This window comes from Ursus arctos, chromosome X, assembly GCF_023065955.2.
Source record: "Ursus arctos isolate Adak ecotype North America chromosome X, UrsArc2.0, whole genome shotgun sequence".
NCBI classification, from domain to species: domain Eukaryota; kingdom Metazoa; phylum Chordata; class Mammalia; order Carnivora; family Ursidae; genus Ursus; species Ursus arctos.
Genome location: NC_079873.1, coordinates 104,422,738 through 104,433,703, shown reverse-complemented (window position 1 = coordinate 104,433,703; position 10,966 = coordinate 104,422,738). Strand labels below are relative to the sequence as shown.

At 40.7% G+C, this 10,966-nt stretch overlaps 1 pseudogene; it reads left to right on the top strand.

Moving 5' to 3' along the window:
* Window positions 1-992: 992 nt before the first annotated feature.
* On the top strand, window positions 993-1,130 carry LOC113246835 (small nucleolar RNA SNORA62/SNORA6 family; annotated as a pseudogene).
* Window positions 1,131-10,966: the final 9,836 nt, after the last annotated feature.

Below are 10,966 nucleotides of genomic sequence, written 5' to 3'. Positions count from 1 at the left end.
TTTCAGGGTAGGGAGGGGGAAGGTGTTACAGTGTCTCTCTGATGTATTTCAATTATAAAATAGTCCCAGTTGGTCAGGGTCACCTCTGTTAATTCAACATGTATGAGACTTTGCACCCACTCTATCTTGCCGGACTGTACCCCTGGGGTCAGGAGCCATCAGCAGAACTGAAGGTGCCCGAGTGTAGTGAAACTGGCTGTGGTGCCTGACTTAGGGCAGTGCCGGAGAATTCTTCAGACAGGCAAGTCAGTGCAATTCTGAAGCAGATGAAATACAGTAAAACCACAAACATGAAGGTCTTCATGGAAACCAAGAGGAGGACCAAGAGCCACGTGTCTTACTGGCCTGACCTGCAGAAGGGTGCAGAACAGCAGAGACCCCCCCCCCAGATGACCCAGTTCCCTCTTTGTCCTCATTAAATGTACATTTTTGCATGAAAAAGACCTTGACCAGTCCGGACTAAAAGAAGGAAAACATGAAGAAACATAAAATTATGCTTCTGAAAAATATGCTGAAATAAAGGTTTATAAATAGCCAAAAGGAGAAAATAAATATATATAATGGCAATTACACTTACGGGTTGTTGTGTTTCCTCTCTGTTGGATTAGAAAGGGGTTCTATCTGGGCCTGGGAAGCCTCTGGCTTCCATTGTTCACCTTTGCCTTCCCAAGGCTTTGCACATTGACCTACTCATACCCTGAGATATTTGAACCCATGGTTTTCAAGCAGAGTGGAAATAGTAATGTACAGTTAAAATTAGTTTGCACTTTCACACAAGCCATTTTAATCATTTAAAACAAAAATTGTAAAACAAGTCAAGCCGTTGTAGTGCCAAACTATAATGTGAACATTTATTTCCATTGGCAGGGGGATCTTTAGTAAGAATAGTTTAAAAAATCTCTTTTGCCAATGTGGATGTGCACAATAGAGAGCAAGAAAGCCCTATGAGGGTGGGGAGAGAGCACGTTCAGGTTTTAAAAACTTCGTAGAGTCCTGAACATTGTTAGAGCTGGGAGTTGCGGCCCCTGGCTGGCTGATGAACTCACAAGTGTAGGCAGTGTGCTACTTGAGGGTACCACAAGGGTCTCTGGCCCAGTGAGTGGAGTTTGATAGTAATTCTTGCTACAAGTATAAAAAAATTAAAATTAAAATAATAAAATAACTTTGTAGAGTCACATTAAAACATCCTGCCGCTGGTGCACCCACCTTCAAACACCTTTTGATGAAAACCTTGGAGTTGCAACAGGAACCCTAACCTGATGGCTCCCCCTCTGTGGTCCCTTTTGTGCCCAAACAGGCCAGGAGAGCAGTGCCTTCACACACTGCTTTGCAGATCTGCCCATGGTGGGAGGGGCCTGGTGTTGTTACAGGTACACACAAGAGAAAATGCAGTTGGAGGTAAGGAGTTTTCACAGTACACCTGGAGCCTACTGTTAGCTACTGAGTTCTTTTCTGCTGGCAAAGTTCTTGCCACAAGTCAGGTTTTGAAGGTGGCCAGCGACCCCAAGTGGAGCTTGCTGCCCTTGAATGGTCCTACTGTCACTTGCCGCCCACTGATCATACGTACAACTACCTTAAGGGATAGGGTGGAAGAAGGGGGATATGGCCTCCCTCTCCTTTTACAGCTTCCCTTAGGGTGAAAGAGCCCTTGCCACAATCTCTCTAGGCTTCCGGCAAGGCCTCTCTTCCCAGCTTCCCATGTTGGCTCAGCTCCCTCCAAGCCCTAGCAGGGCCTCCCAGGGGCACCTTGGTACTGCCCTGGTATACTGCTTACCCAGTCCAGGTCTCTCCTAAGCTCTCTGCCTGAGCAGAATCTCAAAAGAATTAGTAAGGAATCCAGGACTAAAGCAGATTTGTTTTATGTTTTAATAACCTTAAGTGCATTTTATACTGATATTTTTTAAAGTAATAGGATATAAGGAACTATTTATCGTGAGATTTAAATGCCTTTCTGTCCAATGGTCTGAAAGCAGCTCAGAGACTATACCCAATGTGCAAGTGCCAGAATTTGAACACGAACTCTTTCCATGGCCAACCTAAGATTTCCAGCGGCGAATGCAGTTCAGCATCCTTGACTCTAGATTTCTCTATTTCATTTTTTAAAAGATTTTATTTATTTATATATATTTTTTATTTTTTTACTATGTTCAGTTAGCCGTATAGTACTAACTGTATAGTACATCATTAGTTTTTGATGATTTCTCTATTTCAATTACAAATCAGCTTCTTAGGGGCACCTCGGTGGCTCAGTCAGTTAAGCATCTACCTTCAGCTCAGGTCATGATTTCAGGGTCCTGGGATCAAGCCCGTATCCAGCTCCTGGTTCAGCAGGGAGTCTGCTTCTCCCTCTCCCTCTCCCTCTCCCTCTCCCTCTCCCTCTCTCTCTCTCTCTCTCAAATAAATAAATAAAAATCTTTAAGGAAAACAAAATCAGCCTCTTAGAAAGTCTCCCTTTAATATCGTGTGGGGGGACAGAGGTTAAAAATTTATTGGAGATTGTGGACCCCAGCCCCTCTTCTGTCTAGCATTTTCTGTGTGCCCTTGGGCAAGACCCTGTTCATTTGGGGGCTTCTTCCAGTCCTCTCCTTTCCCAGCCCATTCTCACCCTAGGCCTGGTACACCACTCAAAGCTCTGCCCATTAAGGTTTTCCCTTCCCACTCTCTTTCAAGACCACCCCCAAGTGCCATCCATTTTCAGCTTACACCCACATACTAAACCAGCCCATGCTTAAACCAGCCAGGGCCTAGAGGAATCATATATGGTTATAGGTGCAACTGGGGAAGCGGTGCTGGTGCAACTGTAGTGGGTGGTATGGGGGTCTAAGCTATCTGCTCAGGTAATTGAGTCCTCTGGTACTACTCAGGCGGGAACAAGCCAGCACTATTATCTCAACCATGCTGTATCATTGGATGGGAACAGCCCAGGAGAAGTGTAGCCTTCTAGTAAATGCAGCTGAAGCTGGCAAGCAACTATGCCCCCTACAATATATTCTCCTGCTAAACATCTGAGTGGCACACCTCCATGGCCACAACACAAACTTATTTTAACTATTGCTCATGTTGGTATACTTCTTTCAGCATACAATTTTGCACCTAACCAAAGACCCTGTGTTCATGGTTTAGCATAAACCAGGGCTCCAAGGCAGTCTCCATTCTGGCACTCTATACATAGAGGAATATGTGGATACTTTGCTAAGGGAAGTGAGACCCCCATCTTCCCGTCCAATGAGTAGAAGGGACTCAGCCCCATCACAGCACCAGAGAATGGCTAACCATGTAATGTCCAATTTGTTATAGGATAATCTGTGCAGAAATGTTAGGTGAGTGCTGCTTGTGATGACAATCCCAAAATCCCAGTAACTTTAGCCCAAAATATCTTTATTTCCATCTCACATTGTGTGTCCAATGCACATCATCAGGAGAACTTCTTTTTTATTTATTTTTTTTTAATGATTTTTTATTATATTATGTTAGTCACCATACAGTACATCCCCGGTTTCCGATGTAAGGCTCGATGATTCATTAGTTGTGTATAACACCCAGTGCACCATGCAATACGTGCCCTCCTTACTACCCATCACCGGTCTATCCCATTCCCCCACCCCCCTCCCCTCTGAAGTCCTCAGTTTGTTTCTCATAGTCCATAGTCTCTCATGTTTCATTCCCCCTTCTGATTACCCCCCCTTTCTTTATCCCTTTCTTCCCCTACCGATCATCCTAGTTCTTATGTTCCATAGATGAGAGAAATCATATGATAGTTGTCTTTCTCTGCTTGACTTATTTCACTTAGCATTATCTCCTCCAGTGCCGTCCATGTTGTAGCAAATGTTGAGAACTCGTTCTTTCTGATAGCTGAGTAATATTCCATTGTATATATGGACCACAACTTCTTAATCCAGTCATCTGTTGAAGGGCATCTCGGCTCCTTCCACAATTTAGCTATTGTGGACATTGCTGCTATGAACATTGGGGTGCATATGGCCCTTCTCTTCACTACGTCTGTATCTTTGGGGTAAACACCCAGTAGTGCAATGGCTGGATCATAGGGTAGCTCAATTTTTAACTTTTTAAGGGACCTCCACACTGTTTTCCAGAGTGGCTGTACCAACTTGCATTCCCACCAACAATGGAGGACGGATCCCCTTTCTCCACATCCTCTCCAACAATTGTTGTTTCTTGCCTTGTCTATTTTTGCCATTCTAACTGGCGTAAGGTGGTATCTCAGTGTGGTTTTGATTTGAATTTCCCTGATGGCTAATGATTTTGAACATTTTTTCATGTGTCTGTTAGCCATTTGTATGTCTTCATTGGAAAAGTGTCTGTTCATATCTTCTGCCCATTTTTTGATTTGTTTGTTTCTCGTGTATTGAGTTTGAGAAGTTCTTTGTAGATCTTGGATACCAGTCCTTTATCTGTAGTGTCATTTGCAAATATATTCTCCCATTCCGTGGGCTGCCTCTTAGTTTTTCTGACTGTTTCCTCGGATGTGCAGAAACTTTTAATCTTGATGAAGTCCCATAAATTCATTTTATCTTTTGTTTCTCTTGCCTTTGGGGATGTGTCATGAAAAAGGTTGCTTTGGCCGATGTCGTAGAGGTTGTTGCCTATGTTCTCCTCTAGAATTTTGATGGATTCCTGTCTCACATCGAGGTCTTTCATCCATTTGGAGTTTATTTTTGTGTATGGTGTGAGATAGTGGTCAAGTTTCATTCTCTTGCATGTAGCTGTCCAATTTTCCCAGCACCATTTATTGAAGAGACTGTCTTTTTCCCACCGGATGTTTTTTCCTGCTTTATCAAATATTAGTTGCCCAAAGAGCCGAGGGTCCATTTCTGGGCTCTCTATTCTGTTCCATTGGTCTATGTGTCTGTATCAGGAGAACTTCTGCTCATGGTAGCCACTCAGGACAAACTGACAGAGGCATCATTGGCATGTGTTTCTCCAACCTTTGTAGTGGAGGGGAGGGAAAGTTGGTGGGGGGGTCTCACACTAGTGATTAAATGCTACATTCAGAAAGGATACACATGTACTCACAACTCATTAACTAAAAATTATAGACCGACATAACTATGAAGAGCCAGGACATTTAGTTTGCCATGTACCCAGGAAAGGGAACCACTTATCACTGAGAAGTACTAATGACAACCATTGAGAGTTTCCCTTGATCTTTGCAGGGATATTACTTGTTCCTCTTCTCACACAGAGGTACCTATGTCCTCCTTTGTAGTAGTTTTCTCATCTTTAACTTTGATACATGAACCAGCAACATGCATTAAAATTCCAAAATATTTCCAATCATCAGAGAGAGTGTTTGCCATTCTTAAAGGAGGGCTTTCTGGCCTCTGGAGGAAGTTGTCCTATGGACAGGAATCCAATTTGTCTTTTCACCCACTCTGGGCTGACTTGGTCCTGAGCAAAGTGGACCTGGAGATAATTCAAGCCTCCACTGAAATTTCTGACAAAACTACAAGTAAACTTCTTTTGGAATCTCAGGATTTCTGAATATTTCTGAATTCTTCTGTGAGTCCTGTCAAGAGTGAGAGCAGCTGAAAAAAAAAAAAGAAGTATGTGGAGCAGAGACGGGATGGGCTCATTTCTGAGTAGCAACTCCTCATGTGTGAATCAAATGACCAAAATGGACTCCTTTCCCCTATGGGCTCCCCTCAGCTAATCACCTTAAGGCCCTATTTATGGGTGATGCCATTCTTAGAGAATAAGACTGCCAGCCTGAAGCCTTTCCAATTAGGAGCTTCAAATCCTATTTTTATGGTGGAGGGACTTTATTAGACACTTCCATGACATCCTGCCCAGACTGGTGGTAGTTCATGTGGTAGAAGGGGAGGTGATCCCACTAGCTCCCTGACCACTAGAATCATTCCATGATCCCTATCTTCTCCCCACTTAGAGTACCCCTGACCTCAGGAAGGAGAGAGACCCCTCCATTACTCCATTAAGCACCCTAAACCCCAGAAAGGGTTTTCTGCAAGACAACAGGATCTGCAGGTCACCTTCACTAGAGCAAAAAAGGAGTGCGGCCAAGGCCTCCAAGTCCTTTCCCCTAGCAAGAGCTCTAATCCAGGTGGGGAGGGAGGGAGGACTCTGTTCCCATCACATGTCAATGACCTGGCACTGACTCTAAGTCAGTAAAGGACCACTGGGCCAGTTCAGAGTGTCTGTAGTCAGCCCAACATCTCATTGCCATGAGTCTCTGGAATAGTATTGTCAAGTCATACATGTATGAGTGTGTCAAGATATACTCTCCAGGGATGTCTGGGTGGCTCAGTTGGTTAAGCCTCTGCCTTTGGCTCAGGTCATGATCCCTGGGTCCTGGGATCGAGTCCCACATCAGGCTCCTTGCTCAGTGGGGAGCCTGCTTCTCCCTCTGCCTGCTTCTACCCCTGCTTGTGCATGCTCTCGCTTTCTCCCTGACAAATGAATAAATAAAATCTTTTTTAAAATTAAAAAAAAAGACATACTCTCCAGAACTCCAGAGATCAGGAGAAAGATTGGTCTGGTAGGACACAGAATAAACAGATTATTGGCCCAGGTAGGTTTCTCCCAAGCCACTGCTAAGTACCAGGTCCTGCTCTTTGAAAGCAAAGGCCCATGAAGTTGGCAAAGCCATCAATATTGGCCACAACGGGGCAAAAGAAGCTACCATTTCCATTCCTCCTCCCTAATTCATATAATCTCTACCATTTTTCTTACTGATTTGACCAATATCCCCAGCCTCTTTTAGTCCTTTCCTCTCTAGCACTGTCCATGTCCTACTTGACCGGGACTGCCGGCTCTCCAGATGATAGAATATGTAAAGGATCATTTTACTATCGTGTATACTTATATGTGCAGTTGAATATTTTTGTAATAACAATGTTTATAGCAGCAATGTCTACAACAGCCAAAGTATAGAAAGAGTCCAGATGTCCATTTACAGATGAATGAATAAAGAAGAGGTGGGGTGTGTGTGTGTGTATAGATATAGATATAGATATAGATATAGATATAGATAGATATAGATATATAATGGAATATTACTCAGCCATCAAATGAATGAAAGCTTGCCATTTGCAACAACATGGATGGAACTAGAGGGTATTATGCTGAGTAAATAAGTCAATCAGAGAAAGACAAATACCATATGATCTCACTCATATGTGGAATTTAAGAAACAGATGAACACAGGGGAAAGGAAAGAAAAATAAAATAAGATGAAAATTGAGAGGTAGATAAACCTAAGAAATACTGAACTCTAGGAAACAAACTGAGGGTTGCTGGAGGGGAGGCGGGTGGGAAGATGCAGTAACCGAGTGATGGGCATTAAGGAGAGCACATGATGTAATGAGCACCGGGTATTATATGCAACTGAAGAACCACTAAATCCCACCTCTGAAACTAATAAAAATAAATTTTAAAAAGAATGGGATAGACTGGTGATGGGTAGTAAGGAGGGCACGTATTGCATGGTGCACTGGGTGTTATACGCAACTAATGAATCATCGAACTTTACATCAAAAACCAGGGATGTACTGTATGGTGACTAACGTAATATAATAAAAAAAATTAAAATAAAAAAATAGGACAGCCAGCTAAATTTGATTTCAGCTAAACAATGAATAATTTTTAGTACAAGTATGTTTATAATTAAAAAAAAAAGATTGTTTATCCGAAATTCAAATTAAAAAAAAAGAAAAAAAATAACAATTTTAAATGGAGGTTTTTAATTCCTCTGTAATTGATCTTTGTTAGTGACAGGAAGGTTCCAGTTGCATTTTGTTTTCTATATGGATATCCAATTGTTTTGCTGTCGTTTATTTGAAAGACTGTCCTTTCCCCATTGCTCTGAAATTACACCATTTTTATAAATCAAGGGCCCATAATAAGCATCTTTGTTTCAGGGCTCTATTCAGTTCCATTGGTCTATTTGTTAACCCCTGCATCCACCACAAACTTACTATAGCATTTTAACAATTCTTACATATTTAGTAGTGTAACTCCTCTTATCTTCTATTCTCTCAAGAGTGCCTTGGCTATTTTTGGCCTATTGCATCTCAGTTTAAGTTTTAGAATCATTGTGTCATGTTTCATATAAACATGCACATAAATACACACATTCACCCACAGATTTGGGGCTTTATATTGGAATTATAACCTATAGATTAATTTTACAGAGAATTAACTTGTTGAATCTTCACATCCACGATCATATTATATATTTATGTAGTTCTTCATTAATTTATCTAAATAGCATTTTTGTATTTTTTTTCCATGAAGTTCTTAGACGTTCTTTGGCTAGAATTATTCTTGGTAGTTGATATTTTGGTATGAATATGGTTACAAATTACATTTTTCTCACTTTCATTTTCATACTGTTCATTGCTGTAGAAACAAAGTTTACTTTTTGTATATTGATATTAAACCCAACAACATTTACATACACTTTTATTGAATGAATAGTTTAACTTTAGTACTTTTGAATTTTCTTCACTTGCAATCTAATCATCTGTCAATCATGGAAGCTTTGTTTCTTGTTTTTTTCTGATTTCTATGTCTTTTATTTTTCTGCTTTTCATTACTGCATTGATAAGTATTTCTATTAAAATATTGAATAGAAATGGCAACAACAGGTATCCTTGTCTAGTTCCCAATTTCAAATTAAAAGCTTTCAACTTTTCCTCATACAAGTATGATGTTTGCTATAGGTTTTTCATACATATCCTTTATCTAGTTGGCTAAATTTTCCCTTTTATTCATTTGTTAACAAGCTTTTTATTTTAGAATAGTTTTAGATTTACAAAAAATTTGCAAAGATAGTATAAAGAGTTCCCATATGCTCAATACTTGGTTTCCTCTTTATTAACATCTTATATTCACATGGTACATTTGTCACAGCTAATGAACCAATATTGTTACAACGTTAATAACACAACTTCATACTTTATTCAGATCACCTTAGTTTTTTCTTTAAGATTTCTTTAGTTTTTATCTAATGTCCTTTTTCTGTTTCAGAATCCTATCCAGGATCCCACAATACATTTAGTCATCATGCCTCCTTACAATACTCTTGACTATAACAGTTTCTTAGGCATTCCTTATTTTTGATGACTTTGACAGTTTTGAGGACTACTGGCCAGGTATATTATAGGATGCCACTCTTGGAGTTCTTTTGATGATTTTGTCATAAAGATACTGGGGTTATGGATTTTGGGGAGGAATAACACAAAGAGAAAGTGCTACTGTCATGATATCACATCAAGGGTACATACTATCAACATGACATCAGAGTTGATGTTAATCTTGATCACCTGGCTGAGGTCATATTTTTCAGGCTTCTCTACTGTACAGGCTTCTCTCCCCCCACCCTTCTCACATTGTACTTCCTTTAGAAGGAAGTCACTAGGCACAGCACACACTTAAAGGAGTAAAGAGTTATGCTCCCTTGCCTTGAATGGGGAGTATCTACATAAATGATTTGTAATTCTCCCACATGGGGAGATGTATGTATTCTCTCCCATTTATTTATTTACCAGTCATTTATTTACATCAGTATGGACTCACGCATATACACTTTATACTCTGAGACTAGCATTTCTTTTTATTATGACTAGATGTAGATATTTATTATTTTTATTTATCAAATTAGATATGACTTTCCTTATCAATCTGTTAATATGGTAAGGCAGTCCTGGGCTTATTTGTCCCTAGATCCACCCCTCATTCTTCTCCTGCTCTGCCCTCAGTAATACAGGAGCTGACCCCAGAAGGCTGTGATCTTTAGGCTCACCAATATTTGGCTACCATTTTAGTGCAGCCAACTGGAAGCACCAGCAGGAGATTAGAACCCAGGAGGATAGACAGACTTTTTTCTCCTTCCTCTGCATCAGGTAGCTTCTCCTTCAATGACTACATATTCTCTATGGGTCCAACCACCATCACATTGGCCCACCATGCTTCCAGATCCTATTGAATCCAATACTTAGATTGTATTAACACTACCACCTCTCTTTGTCCTTCCAGCCTGGAGGTCAGATTGACTTTCACATGTTGCTAATCATTGGGTTCCCCAACTTTCCCTCATTTGGCTTCCCTCCTGTGAAACCAGTACTCTGTATTTAATTTTCACTGTGTTAAATATTTAGAGATGTTTCTATTTTCCTGGACAATCCCTGACTGTTATATGAGGCCAATTACACTGATTGATTTTCTAATGTTAAATTTCTTTGTATTCCTGGGATAAACCAACTCTGTCACCAGCAATTAAATATGTTTATCTTTATAACAAATAGAAACAAAACACAACACCCTGGACCCTGAAATCACCTCTAAGTAGGCTCCACACCAATGTGGTGCTCAAACTCATGACCCCAAGATCAAGAGTCACATCTTCCACTGACTGAGCCAGCCAGGGGTCCCTCCATGAAATCTCCTCTAAATGACATTTTAATCTCTCTGATCCTCTTCACAGCATTCTCAAAAACAATTTTTAGACTTTCAGTTCTCAGTTCCACAGGTAAGGAACTTGGAAGTTGCCTCGCCTTCCTAAAAATGAGTAAAAAGCTGAACAGACTAAAAAATGAACAACTCTTCTTGAATCCATAGAAGAGGTGAGGACACCAGGCAAACAAAGTCCCTAAGAATGGAGAGACAGACAGGTGAATACAGGAGGTTGATAACTTACCAGAGCAGAGGCTCATAACTGAAAACCATTGTGGGAACCAGTTCTGGGGTTACCTGAACTGTAATTGATGAATTACTAGAGGCTCAGCATAGACAACTTTGAGAGTTAAAAACTCCAGGGAGCAATCACTGGGGGAGCCCCACAATACTCTTAAGATTTACTCTAAGAGCCCAACCAGGTTCCTAGAGTAAATATCAAGAAAAATCTCCCCATGCTTCTGGAAGGGGCAGGTACAAAGGAACCATTTTGAAATATGCTAGAGCACTCTTCTTCTTCTTTTTTTTATTTTAA